This window comes from Brienomyrus brachyistius, chromosome 16 (genome assembly GCF_023856365.1).
Source record: "Brienomyrus brachyistius isolate T26 chromosome 16, BBRACH_0.4, whole genome shotgun sequence".
Taxonomy (NCBI): Eukaryota; Metazoa; Chordata; class Actinopteri; order Osteoglossiformes; family Mormyridae; genus Brienomyrus; species Brienomyrus brachyistius.
Genome location: NC_064548.1, coordinates 4,228,681 through 4,244,159, shown reverse-complemented (window position 1 = coordinate 4,244,159; position 15,479 = coordinate 4,228,681). Strand labels below are relative to the sequence as shown.

The window sequence follows — 15,479 nt, the reverse complement described above, 5'->3', positions numbered from 1 at the left end:
AGCTACAAACTGAAAAACAAGGGCCTGGAACCTATCCCAGGGAGCTCAGGGCTCACCATGTGGATGGGATGCCAGTCCAGCACAGGGCACATACACACTCAGTTATATGTCATAAGTAGTTTAGGGTACAGCTGCATGATTATGGAAATTGAGAATTTGAGATCACGATTCTTTGCATCGATTTTTTTTTGTTTGTTTCTCTTAAATGCAAACGTTTATTGCACTCATTTAACTGCAAAGGAGTCGTGGCCATAAGTGGAAATTATCGAGATAGAACATTTTAAACTGAATTTGAAAAAACACTTATTTACACAGTGTGTAGTTAGAGTATGAGTAGAGTTAGAGTTTTCCTGTTAGTGTAGTTCAAGCTGAAACCTTGGGTTCAGAGTTAGATGAGATTTTAACAACTCTGAGCTATTAGTTAAGTTCTCCCCAAACGACCTTGATGAGTCAAATGGCCTCCTCTCGTTTGTAAATTTCTTACGTTCTTATGTAAAAGGAAACAACAAAACTGTGCGAAACATATGATTGATCAATGACCGGCATATCAACTTATGACAACAGAAGGGAAACTCACAAACTGGTCAGACATCGAACTATAATGTGCGCACGGTGGGATGGTTATATGGGCTGATATTTGTGCCACTAGAAACTGAATAGGAATTTGATATATTTGAGTCTACAGTTGTCGCCATTACAAAACTGAATCTGAATTCATTAGTTTGAATCTGAATTCCAATAACTTTTCCTATTTGGAAAATTTTCAGTTCATAAATTTAATTTCAACTTATTGAGACACACATCCGGGTCCTTGAGGAAAAGTAATCGACCGCAGGGTCACAACGCAACTCATTTCCACGTTTACAACAGTTCTGCAGGTCAGGGTAAAGAGGAGGCGTGTGCCGGGATGTCGCAACGCAAATGCGGGGTCATATACGCAGTCATCATACACGTATTAAAAATTAGGCAGTACCGGCACTGCTATATTTAATCTTTATCGTACCACCACTTCTCACAAGTTGCCAGTACTCGACTACTCAGTACCGACAGTGTTGTTGAGGCGCTTCTGTTGTTCCCAACACCCCCGCCGCTGTTCTCCCGGTCATGTCTCCACTTCGAGCCCTGCTTATACAGATCACCATATTAAACGCCAGTTCAACTGACGCTCCCGGGTATTAGCACAGTACACAGAGAGCGCTGTAGACATGCAGCAGAGCAGAAGCATAGCACTTCAAACCCGCTTTATAACTGTGCATTTAGATCGACACAGGGGTATGTGTATAGATGCACTCGTTTTGTGTTTTTTTCTTCCCCACCAATCAGGAGCCGCTTGTGTAGATCTTCAGATTCAGCCTTTATTGCCACAGTGAGGTTACAGCCAAGGCTGGATACCCTACAGGAGTGTGTCCATTACTGTTTTACACTAATTTTTATACATTTTCTTATCGTGTAACAATATATCGTCACTTAAGCATCATAATTTCTTCAACCATTCATCATCGTTGTTTTCTCCATTGATCCCCACACCCCTAGGTGATAAGCTTGTCAATCATCTCTTTTACTGTTCATCTCTATACTGGTCTCTCGGCTGAACATAATGGTGGCATGACCATCTCTAGTTGTGTTTTTAAAATACCCAGCCGTGAACTTTTGCGAATACCTTCCTTCTGTAGCAAACCTTGCATCGGACACGCCCCCATTCGCCATTTTTAGTGTATCACAGATGTAAACACATTTGGTTAATGCTTAATATTTCATATTCAGTGTTTTTTTCTCCACAAAAATGTAATGTTTTATGTAATCAGTAATAGGCAATTTTCATTACCAAAAACACACTAGTAATTTAGGTGTTTAAGAAAGGAAGAGTCAAGAACACCACAAAAATGTCATTTTATGGACATAACTTTATTGGCCATATTTAAAACAAAATATAAGTGGCAAGCAGAATACAGGTTCGGTATACAATGAGTTTATACAGATCCTTCCAGACATTATGTGAAACGTTAAAAACTGTACTTGCAAATGTTTCTAAACTTAAACTGTAGTTGGGCATTGGTTTGACGGGGCACAGCACACAGCGACAGCACACAGTGACAGCCTTACCCAGCATTGCGGCTTATAACCCATGCATGCGAATATACACATACAAGCACTGATAAACCGAAAAAATCTCATGTTGTGGTCCACCTTTCTGCCATTTCTACCATGTGATTTAGTTTGACAGCCTTTCACACAGCACGAGTGTCCCATCTTACCAAAAATAATGCCACACGCAAATACTCGCTTTTGAGTTGTATACACCCAAAATGGCGATTCGACCCACAATACACTGCGGCTATAGCAAGTGTGACGTCAGCTGACAAAGGTTATATTTATCCAGCAGAATAAGCTGCAGCACTAATAAAGTACATATTCATACATCAAAGGCTAACAAAATAGCTAACACATGCCTCTAAGCCAACACAAGGTGCTAAGCTAATTCATACTTGTTTTCCTCACATTATGCTCAGCAGTAATTGGTCTGCATTCTCTGAAGGTTACAAAGTCAGTCTCTGCACAATTGACATCAGTTTCTTATAGAGTCCTAATGATTACATTCTCTATGCATTATGAAGTGCTAAATAATATTCCACACTCACATAAAATGAATACTGATTTCTGCCTCATATCGGCGAGATGAATATTTTAAAAGATATTTAGCATAAACACTGCTAGAAAGCCACATGAGATGAACAGGCGAGCCATAACAAACTAAACTAGAAGTAAAATTCATATCCGTAGCTAGTTTTGTGTTAGTCTACTATATTAACATAAACTAGCAGTAACAGAAATCGTTTATTTAACCACATATACTACCATACTAACCAGACGTATGGTTAATGTTTATGCTATCGGTTGTGTATGTAAAGCTTATTCTCATATATAACATAAGGTAATGCACTTGCGACATCCCAGCACACGCCTCCTCTTTACACCGACCTGCAGAACTGTCGTAAACGTGGAAATGAGTTGCGTTGTGAATCTGCGTCGATTACTTTTCCTCAAGGACCCGAGAAGGGTCCAGCTGCAGACGCCTGTATAATGGAAGTCCACCGGAAATACGTCACTCCACAGGAAACACGTGACCTCCACTTTGTGATACAGCAAATAAACCTTCACCCTAACCGGAGCTCCACTTTACGTCCTTAAAGATCACATGTTTCCTGTGGAGTGACGTATTTCCGGTGGAGCTCCACTCTACAGGCGTCTGCAGCTAGACCCTCATGAAGGACCTGGATGTGTGTCATAATATGTAGGATAAATGCAGTTTCAAGTTACTGGAATTCAGATTCAAACTATTGAATTCAGATTCAGTTTTGTAATGTGGATAACTACAGATTCAAATATACAAAATTCATATTCAGTTTCTAGTGGCACAAATATCAGCCCATATAACCCATATACAAGCTAAGAACAAACGAGGATCAGACAGGGTACACACAACACACGGGCAAACATACAAGCTTCGATCTGCAAGGTAACTATAACTATAACAACATTACAAGGGCTATGTACATTGCTCGTGAGCCTTCTGGATCGACTGTCCTGGTGACCACCACCCCCCAGTCCCCACCTCAGTTCTGAAGCAAATCCCAGGGGTCCTGTGGCAGCTGCTAGTGGCTCCAATGAAGGGGAGGGAGGGATGTCAGTTCACGGGCAACGGCAAAGCTCAGCTGCTGGCAGGCACTGGCACGGCAGGTCCCCCCTGGCGCCAGCCCTTCTCCTTGCGCACCTTAAGGGGACTTAATACCCCTTCCAGGGGGTCTACCTGGCCGGGGTACCCCACACCCAGCGACTCCCACAGCCAGGCACCCTTCTCTGGGGACAGCCAGCGCACAAGACTTCTGGAGACTACCAGCAGTGTGGCCTTCTCATAGCCCCGGCCCTTCTTCCTACTTAGCTTAGTGGGGCCCTGAAATAAAAATGGTTTAGCAAAACTTTAACTCCTTGCGCTATAATGTCCATATACAGAACTGAAAATAAGAAAAAGCCTGATCTTAATCTAGTTGACTGGCAAAGTAAGAATTGCACATGCACAACATGTGATGTTGGTATTAATATTGCACATTGGTCAGCCCTATAATATACTACAGCCATTTTTTGAATTAGGCACAAAATACTCTGCCTTCGCGCTGTAACGTCATTTAGTGCCAGTACCAGTTTTCAGGCCAAACTAAAACCAACACCTTGAAGTACCATATTTTCAGTACTTTCTTGAAGTAAGATGGTACCTGGTGTGGTAAAAAAGTACCCTGTAAAGAGAACGCAGAATTATGGGATGCTTGAGACTCTTTGGTAGTAGGAAAAGCAGGAGCACTTGTTTCGATCCAGCTGATGTAACACAATGGTAAGAAGAAAAGCATCTCTGAGTTCACAAAACATCAAACCTTCAGCTAGATGGGCTACAATAACAGATGACCACGTCAAGCTCTGTCTCTGTCAGCTAAGAACAGGAAACTGAGGCTACAGTGGGCACAGGCTCACCAAACTGGCAGTTGTAAACTATATGTTGCCTGCTCTGATGACTCTTGATTTCTGCTGCAACATTCAGATGGTATGGTCAGAATTTTGCATAAACAGCAGGAATCCATAGACCCATCCCGCTTTGTGTCAGCAGTTCAGGCTGGTGATGGTGGTGTAATGATGTTGGGAATGTTTTCTTGGCACACATTGGGTCCTTAATATCAGTTGAGCATTGTTAGTGCCACACCCTATGTGAGTTTTGTTGTGGTTTTTGTGCATCCCTTCGTGGCCTCACTTTACCCATCTTCTTTTGGCTACTTGCAGCTTGATAATATGTCATGTGATAAATTCATCTCAGCCTGGTTCCAGGAATAAGAAAATGAATTCACTGTACTTCATGGCCTCCCCAGTCACCAGATCTGAATCCAACAGAGCACCTATGGGATATAGTAGGGCAAAGACATTTGCTGCATGAATGTACGGCCAACAAATCTGTAACAATTGAATGATGCAACCATGTTAACATGGATCACAATCTCAAAGGAATGTTTCCAGCACGTTAATGATTCTGAGAGCAACAAAGGGTCCTACGCAGAAATAGAATGGTGTTTGTAATAAAGTTTAAAGAATCAAAGGACTAAAAAACACAATGACATTTTTAAGGTTCATAATATCAGACAGGATGGAAAAGTATCTAAAATATATAAAAACAACACAGTTAGGCCCACCAACTGATTTGCAAGTATGAAGTTATTTCTAGTAAGAGCTTCTGTAGTTCCTCCATTTTACTATGCAAATCTGAGCGCTTTTCATCACTGGATGTTTTGTGTTGCAATTTCTCTCTCTCTCTCTCTCTCTCTCTCTCTCTCTCTCTCTCTCTCTCTCTCTCAAATACATAATGTAAGGATGCCTTTGAAAGGCATCTTAACATGCTCTTTCAACATCTTTTAAAATAAAAATGCATTTCTCGCTTGTTGAGTAACTTTCAAAATTGTTTTCTTATAATTTTTATTAGAACTAGTTTCTTGCATTTTTTTCTATCTGTTTGATGAAGCGTCAAATGGAAAGAAATAAACCTTTAATGCAATAATCCATCCATTCGTTATGTAATTAATTATTTCATATAGTTTCTTTTTGCGAAATTTTAAGGAGATCATTATGGTTGGACAAGTACAAAATTCTTATATCACGTGAGCGATTTATTCATTTAATTAACCTACGTGAGTGTTCGGCCACTCGAGGAATTAAGTCTTAGAAGTTTATATAATTTAATTCAGCTAGGAATGACGTCTGACCATTTTATTATTTTAACAAGGCAATTACGATTACTGGCTGATTTAGTATAATAATCGTAATTTTATGTCGAGATAAAGAGACAGAACATTTTTTTTCAGTATCATCAAAATTGACAAAAAATATGGTAATTAGCTGTTCTAGCCGCAACCGCTGATACGTAATGTGGCACCACAGAGCGCGAGGCTGCGCCTCCACGTGATCCTGGTCTATCGGGTCGTTTTACACGAAAGCTGGTTGATTACAGGCCCATTAATGGCCTCAAAAGCTGTACAATGCAGATTTGCTATATGAGATGGATATTTGCCGATTTACATCTGAATCAATTAAAAACGTGAAGAACAAATTTATTTGACGGTACACATATTACCGTCCCCAGTAAGCACCGCCCAAGCGCACTTGCTTGAGCGCTAGGGGGAGGAGCGATCGGGAACGGCTACACGTGAGACGCTGCTCTGGTGGCTGGATTTAAAAGTCCCAGATGGCACATTGCAGCAGCCACGAAGGACTAGTAAATGCCTGTATACCGAAGAAGAACTAAAGCTTATCCTAATTGGGTCTGCCAGTATAATCTGTGCTAATCAAGACTGTGTTATACTGTTGCATAATCTCGCTGCAAGCAGGATTCAGCTGGATTTTTTAGAATGCAAGTAGGAATTTACAGTCTGCAAATTTGATTATTTAATAGAAAGGTCCAAATAATAGAAAACCGTTTGTTTTAATGCCATCGTTTTGTCCACAGATTAAAAACGAATGTCTATTAAAAGGAACACGGTAACATTTCGTTAATAAAAGTATATTTGGGTCATTAACATTAAAAAATAATGTAGTAGCATTTGTGGCATATATGGCATAGTGGTTATGAAATATCATTAACCGTCAAGGGCCGGATTCCAACCCGTTTTGCTTACATTTTTTTAGATAAAGTTTTTTATATGTCAGTACAATTTTTACATTTTTAAGAAATATAATGGCCTTTGGAAACATCAATTGTATCCCACAGTTTCCTGCAGAAAAATATAAGTTTAGTTCAGAAAACATTATATAACCTATAGAAAGCTGATATGACCTGTATATGTCAAATATTTTGCTAAACTTTTCATAGGAAATATAATTTTAACCATTCAAGTTCACTTAATTCATGTCTATGAGCAGTTGCAATTTAAGTATTTCGGTTTCTGATGTGCAAACATGAAGCCACAACTGTACGCAGGGTTGCCAGTTCTCACGCATCTGGCGCTTTCTGATTCTCACGCTCACACAAGTAATCTTACTGCAAATCTGTATTATTTCATTATAAACCCAAAATTGGCTACATCAAAAACGTTGGGGTAGTTTGCAAACCCTACATACTATTTACCAGGCAGTAATACTCTTACATACATGTAAATGCGTGTGCAGACTTGTCTCAAATTGAATATCTCACGCTAGCCAGCTGACCAAAGTTAGCAACCCTGTACATGTCCATCCTATGTGTGTTTGGGTCGGTGCCTGTCCGGCTCTGTCCCATATGTCTTTTCCCAGTTTCTCTACTGTGTTTGCCTGCTCTCTCAGCCCCCTTGTAGCTTAATGGATTCACTGTGTGCCTCAGGGGCTGCCGTTCCTCCAGTCATGAGTTTGAGATTAGCTTGAGGGGAGCCTCACCTTTTTAATATATTGGTTTTATTTCATCCTTAGCACTTAGTATTGTTTGTCTATGCCTTTGCTTTGTGTCCCTGTTCATGGTCTACCCTGCCCGTGCCTTGTGTAATCATGTTCTGCTCATATTATCCAGTACTCATTAATTGTAATTCATTCCACCTGCTTGTTTTTCCCTAGTGCCTTAACTGATTGGTTGATTTTGGTTATGGTCCACACCTGCCCTTTGTTGACCCTTCTTAGTGTGTATATTTAAGTGCTTGCCCTCATTCTGTTCTTTAGTCAGTCATTGTAGTTGTTCTGCGTGTTTGTAGATGTGCTTCCCCCCCCCCTTTGCTTTCCTACGTATCTGTGGTTTTGTTATTCCTGGTATTGCTCCCTGTCTAGTTGTAGTTTTAGTGTTTGTTTTCTTTGTAATTCGTTTACTTGGTGTCTTGGATGACTAGGTTTGGTTTTGACCCCTTATGGTCCCGTTATTTTTCTGGTTTCTCCTTTGTATTCTGTTTTGTTTGTTAATAAACCCCTTTTTTGCTGGTGCTGCTCAGTGTATCGTCCTTCCCTTCGTCCTGCCCTGCTGTAACAATGTGAGGACACATGCCCGTTCCTTTCAGTGTCCTGCCTCCCTTTTTGGCACATGTTGGAAGGAAACGTGAACATGTTTCACTTTCCGGAGGAATAAAAAAAAAAAACGCAGACGAAACCCGGATGAGTGCTGCGCTGTTTCCCTATACACTCCAGCGATTTGTTAAAACGTTAAAGTGCTAAGACGTCTAGGCTGCTATATAAAGATATTAGCTGGAGAATAATCAAAAATGTGATTTTTGTGCTGTAACCGTAGCCTCAAATGAACCGTATTTCAGTGAAACATGCATTTGCACGAACAGGTTCTGCGTCCACAGTTATTCACGGAAACAGTAATGAGAGACGGTCGACGTATACTCCTGTTGCTATGACAACAGATCACAATGTCTTTTTCTAAAAGTGGTGAGAACACACGTACTATTTTCTGAGTATTTCATTTACTGAAACCCTAATTCTATGACAAACTGAAGCATTTTTAAAACATACTCTAAGCTCATTGCAAAAATAAGAGATACGACACACTTTTTCATAGATCTTAACCACACAGATTTTTTACCCAGCACATAATCCAGATGTAACAGGCATTGCCCAAAAGCATCTATTAATGATTCAATATGTTTTTTACCACTCATCTGTGCATCAGATATAATGCAGCTTCATGCGAAACACGTGGAAACCGGTTTGGCAGCTGCAGATACATGCCCTGAGGCCAGTGAACAAGCAGTGGAGAAATGTACCTAGAATATGCAGTTTGCTGTTACTCAAACTAGCTGTTAAGCTGAGTTTCTGTTAATTTTTTCTTTTCGTAGCTGACTTTTATGAAAACTGGAAATTATAGGCCCTACTATTTCATTTATAAATATAGTGTCAGTTATGATCTACGTAATAGTTATATATACAGTATCAGTCAAAAGTTTGATTACACCTCAAGTGGCGTTATAGTGATGCATCACATGACCTGGCCACCTGACCTGAACCCAGTAGAATTGGTTTTGGAGGAGGGGGCAGCATCGTGGGTTTCCCCCCACAGTCCAAAAATATGCTGAGCTTAATTGGAGTTTCCAAATTGCCCATAGGTGTGCATGTGTGAATGAATAGTGTGTGAGTGAATAGTGTGTGAGTGAATAGTGTGTGAGTGAATAGTGTGTGAGTGAGCCCTGCAAAGGTTTGGTGCCCCATCCAGGGTAGTTCTTTGTCTTGTGTCTGGAGCGGGGATTAAGAGCCGAATGGTGGATCATACTGCGGCCCACAGGATTTGAACTAACAACCTTCTGAGCTGCCACTCCTATTGTTCTTTTGTTTTGGTCAGTGCATAATCCCATATATGTTGTCTTGTACTTTTGATGTCTATAGTTATTCTAAAATGTAGAGAATAAATGAGTACAGCTTTCCATGCAGACGGACATATCTGGGTGTGTCCAAACTTTTGAGTGGTACCGTATATATTTGCCCAGCCATATACAACTTATAATACTGTGTTTATAAGTGAAATATCTGTACATCCAATTCAGAAATGACTTGTGATGTATGTATGGTCGTCAGAGGTGTAGTGAGACATTTTGGGATCCTTGACAAAATGTCAGCTTGGTACCCAGAGACATTTCACAGAGTGAAAGTGTATTAATGTTTCCCAGGCATGTAAATAATTTTTCATATTAAGTGACCCATATATACAACACTGGGCTCCTGGAATCTGCTGGATTACCTACAGGTCTGAATGATTACTGTCCAACTGTCTTAGGGGGGAGGCAGGAGGCGGGGGACATTGTAGGATGACCATCGGATGTCTGCGGGGCACAGATACCATGGTAATCGATCATCACTTAAGATCACTACGGTCAGCACCTCCTGGTTTTGGTCATGTGTCTTCTGCATACTGTTTCTGCATGTTGTTTTGTTTGGTCAGTTTTAGTTCTTACTTGTGGATTGCTCTCTGCTTCACATATCAGGCCAATTAGACCTTATTTATTAATGATGTTGGCTGAATCAGGAAGCAGCACAGATGGTGGGACCTCAGGGCTGCTTTGAGAGTCATTGACTTAGATAAATAGGTGTGCAGCATTACTTAGCTCCAAGGTCTTCTGAATTCAAACACCCTACCTCGTTTTTATTCAGCTTCACTGGTTGGAGTTTACGATTTACTCATTTGCTTGAAGTTTATGAGTCAGAGTCCAGGACTCTCATCATCTCACAGCATCTTGTTCCGTCCCATTTTTACATTTATGTAGCAGACGCTTTTGTCTAAAGTGACATTCAAGTCAGACAAATGGAACATTACAAACATGACTGCCAAGGAGTCAGCTATGAGTAAGCATAAGTGCAGCTAGGCTGAGCTTTCAATGAAGGCCCAGTATGAGTGTAAGCTGTACTGGAGCAAGAGTCACATAACTTCTTCCAAACAAAGCAAGAACCTAATAAGACAACTATTCAATGAGCTGAAAGTACATTTCACTCTGCGGTGACCTTTGAGAACAGGCTCTTCATCTTTGGCTTCGTTGCATTACAGTAATATCCACATATCTGTAAACCATGCCCTAGATAGGAATGCAGCTTAGCTATACAGGGTGTAATAATTTGCATTTCATGGCACATTCACCTTGAGTAATATCTTGCTCTAATATGTAGCATTTACATATTTTAAATAGCTCTTGCCATTAATGAAAGATTAGTGAGCAGCTTGCTGGAAATATGAGATGCAAGAGAGTGTTAAGAGCCAGAAAAATTGGATTAATGGGTCAGGGGGAATCTCATGGATGAGCTTAACTCTTAGAGCAACTTATGAATGTTTTGTTCATTTGAGGAATCAGTGAAATTTGCATGAATGTGTCTTTGCTGCAGCTCCAGGTCTAGTAGGTACCAACTGCGCTGATCAGGGCATCATTTAGAAACTGACCACATCACTGCCAGTATTCATTTTCTCTCGCTCCACATCGATCACCGTGCTTCACACTTTGCAAATCAGCATGACAGGAAAGCAGGTGTGTTTTCATCGCATTACTTGGACATCTCTGTGACAAAGGACTCCAGATATGTGCCTCTATTTCTTTCCTGCCACCAGATGGCAGTCTGGTTTGTTTTAAAACAGCTGTATCACAAAATCCTTCTTATTTGCCATTTGCACAGTTCAGGGACATTGGATTGCTTTTTTTCCCATATCCCCTCTTGCTCTCCTTCCAGGAATACACGTACATATATCTGGGGTATACTGGGCATTTTCCCGGTGGCTGATGGGTATTTGGCAACGGTGGTGGACTGATGGGTAATTTATCGTGGGGAAAGTACAATTAGCTGTCACTTCCATGATAAAAAACAATCTGGAAAGCATACTGGATGAAAGCCTTTGCAGTCATCATACCACAAATGTAAGTGCCTGGAGGTTATTAGACGCTACTGGAACGTTGACTGGAATTGGGTTCTTATGGTCAGATGACACAAAAATAGAGCTTTTTGGCACCAAATACTAAAGAGGGGTTTGTTTAAAAAGAAGGCTGGTTATTCAAAAAACAACCTGATCCCACCCCTGCTAAGTATGGTGGGGGTTCTGTGATGTTGTGGGGTTGTTTTTCCTCCAGAGGGCCTGGGAACCTTGTTAGGAAACATGGTATTGTGGACTCCGGAAAGTACTGGGAGATTTTAAATGAAATCCGTTTGCCTCTGCTAAGGAACTAAAACTGGAGCATGGTTGGATCTTCCAGCAGGACAGTGATCCAAAACAGATCCTCAAATCTATATAAAAATGGTTCAGTGACCACAGAGTCGAGCTTCTGCCATGGCCGTCTCAGTCTCTTGACCTAAATCCAATTGGGCACCTAGGGGTGAGATGAAGAGAAGCATCCACAAAGGAGGACCTAGGATTCTCAAATATTTGGAGTGATTCTGTAACGAGGAATGGTCACCGATTCCTGTGATTCATCTTATCAAGCATTATAGGAGAAGACTGTTTTGTTGGCAGGTTGCATGAAATACTAAATACTGAGGTGCCAATAATCAGGCCACATGTGTTGGGTTAAATATTTTTTCATGAGGTTTTTTTATTCCCAGAATAAATTTACTTCAGTTAAAGGTTAGATAACACATTTTACTCGTCATTACCAAGGATGCTAATAATTCTGGGGGGGGGGGGGGGGGTCTGGTACACTGGTCAGGCAACTTTACGAGAACTCCAAGTTTAGCAAACCCACCACCAAACTGAGCCTCTGGGTTTTCCCATGTGAATCCCAAACTACACTGACTAACTGCTACTAGACGTCTAGCCTGTTTTCAGTTCATGGAACAGAAAGCCAAATTTTACCATTATTATAACTCAACCATAAATGTTAGAGATTATTTATCTCAGTTTTCATAAAAAGAAAGTGCCAAGTTCAAATCCCAGAAGATCAGTCAATATCTCACCAATAAACTGTTAACCTTCCTTGATAATTTTATTTTAAAATCCAAGATTTTAAAGCAATGCATATTACCCTAGAATGTCAAAATGGTGGTAGATGGCAGTAACTGTGATAGGCTCCCACAAATAACGTCACACAGACATATAGCTCATCATTAGCAAAAGAAGAACCATTTTCAGAGATTCTAGAAAGACTTTGGACAACTTTCCATGGGGTCACCATCTACCCCATACTATGGACCTTCAGCAGCTGCTTGTGGGAATGATTGCTCAAGACCGCTACACATAGTGTACAGTTGGCAAACGGTATTCTCAGATGTCAGGAAGAAAGTACTTCTATTAATTATTTATGTAATTTAGCTAGATTAGCAAGGGAAGAAACATTATATAAGGTAACAAATACCAGTGAATTACAAGGATAACCAAGCTAATGCGCTAAGCTAATAAGTCTGCAGTTTCACTAGGTATTTGTTATAATGGGGATTAATGGTTTCATAACAGTGTTTAAAATGCCAAGGAGGAATAAACACGCAGTATTCTGCCTTGGAATCCACCCAGGAGTCTTTTTCATCACTTTGCTTACCTGATCACCTGCTTCGCCGTTACTTTGAGGATGCACTGGCCAGTGATTGTGACTGGTGAAACTAATCCTTCCCCTTAACAGGTCTCTAGAAAGTCATAGGAAGTCTTATGGTCCTAGTGCTTCTGCAGCATATAGTTATCTTGGAGATCCTCCTGGTATCTAACAGGTAGCCTTATAACCCAAAACAAGTCGACCTGTACCTCAACTCATAGACTGTACATTGAACCCCTAGAAGAGGGTCTTGGTTACTCTATACTACACAGGCCTGCACTGGTCAGAATGAATTAAGCTTGTGTACACTCACTGGTACACCTTGCTAGTGCCGGGTGGGACTCCCTTTCGCCTTCAGAACTGCCTTAATTCTTCAAGGCATATGTTGTGTTTCATTTGAACTCGTAACTCAGAAATTCCGGGTTCCTATTCAGAAATTTCAACTGCAATGAAACACTGAAGTCAGACTTTCAACTCGTGATCTTGGAGGAATCTCTGCAACCCTGACCTCTGAATTCAGGATGGCACCTATTATCTACGGAAGTTAAAGCTGTAGTTTAATACTTATTAGCGCTTGTGTTTTATTTGTGGCTCATTAAATCGTTAGTACGCACAGTGCTGTCCAACTGCTATCTGTGGATGTGTTGCTATGGTGTTTTTATGTACAAAATACCGCATAATGTATTATCAACTGATATTGCTAACAATGGCTAACAATTACCAGGCTAGAACTGGGGCCTGATTTAGAAAGCAGGATATCTTGTTTAGCCGGATAACTTGTCCGATTTAAGGTAGTCTGTAAGTGAATGAAGATAACTGGGGTAAAGTTATCTGGCTAAGCAAGAAATCTTGCTTTTTGAAACAGGTCTCTGGTATTGCTTCTGACTTGCTGTACTGGAACACTCAACTTGTGTATGATGTCGTCATTCCCAGTTCTGAGTTCCGACCTCTGAGATAAATGGACTGAAGCAATACAAGATACTTGAACCATTCCTCAGATACTATGATTCCTCAGATTCCTAGATCCATGCTAAAATAATAGCATCATACAGTTGCTGCGGATTTGTCAGTTGCACCTTCATGATGCGACTCTCCCGTTCCACCACATCCCATAGGTGCTCTATTGGGTTAAGATCTGGTGACTGTGGAGGCCATTTAAGTACAGAGAACTAATTTTCATGTTCAAGAAACCAGTCTGAGATGATATGAGATTTGTGATATAGAACATCATCTTGCTGGAAGTAGCCATCAGAAGCTGGGTACACTGTGGTCATGAAAGGATGGACCTAGTGAGCAACAATACTCGGGTACGCTTTGGCAAATTAAATGATGCTCAATTTAAACAAAAGGGCCCAAAGCGTGCCAAGAAAATATCCCCCCACACCATTACACCAGCAGCCTGAATTGTTGATACAAGGCAGGATGGATCCATGTTGTTTACAATCTGAATGTTGCTGCAGAAATCAATACTCATCTGACCAGGCGACATATTCCATTATCTAATTTTGGTTACCCTGTGCCCACTGTAGCCTCAGTTTCCTGGTCTTAGCTGATAGGAGTGGCACCCGGTGTTTGCTGCTGCTGTAGCCCATCTGCTTCAAAGGTGGATGTGTTGTGCATTCAGATATGCTCTTTCGCATATTTTGGTTATAACAAGCGGTTATTTGCCTTTCTATCAGCTTGAGCCAGTCTGGCCATTCTTCTCAGACCTCTGCCATCCATAAGGCATTTTCACCCAGAGAACCACAACTCACTGGATGCTTTTTCTTTCTTGGCCCATTCTCTGTAAACCCTAGAGATGCTCGTGCGTGAAAATCCCAGATCAGCAGTTTCTGAAATGCTCATATCAGCCTGTCTGGCCCCAACAACCATGTCACGTTCAAAGTCAAATAATTCACCTTGGTTCCCCTTCCTGGTTTGATGTAAAGAGTAACTGAAGCTCCTGATCTGTATCTGCACGATCGTACATTGTGATGCCGACACCACATTGGTTGATATTGGCTTCAACAAGCCGTCGAACAGCTGTATCTAATAAAGTGGCATGTGAGTGAATGTGAGTAATGAGTCTCAGTGACACCAGGCTACGTGATGTTTTGTGTTCCTGTGGTGACAGGCCTAGGGTTGTACCTAAAGTTAACCCATGCTATAAAACTCAGCTGGTCTTATTTGGACTGCTTTTCTGATAGGGCTTTTATAGGGTTGGCTTAGCTAATTCAAAAACAATCGGAGAAATCAGAGAAAAGCACCTTCGTGTCTCCTGGTTTTGTGGGTCTGTAGTCACTGAGATTCTAGGATTTGTTTTTTTCTTTTACTTCACTGATTTTATTTTAAATTCTAATTTGAAATCCAGTTTAGTTTTAGTTAGCTTTCAGTGTGGTTTTATTAGTTTTATTTTAAAGATATATTTCTATTTAGTTTTTCATGTTTTGGTGTCAGTTGAAGTTGTAATTTGATTTCTAGGGGCAGACTGAAAGTTGTGTGTCAGATCTTTAAAGAATCCTA

The 15,479-nt window shown here is 40.8% G+C and overlaps 1 long non-coding RNA gene across 1 annotated transcript in view; it reads left to right on the top strand.

Moving 5' to 3' along the window:
* Positions 1-15,479, top strand: part of LOC125709784 (uncharacterized) — a 32,301-nt gene that overhangs the window by 2,013 nt on the left and 14,809 nt on the right. The window lies entirely within an intron of this gene.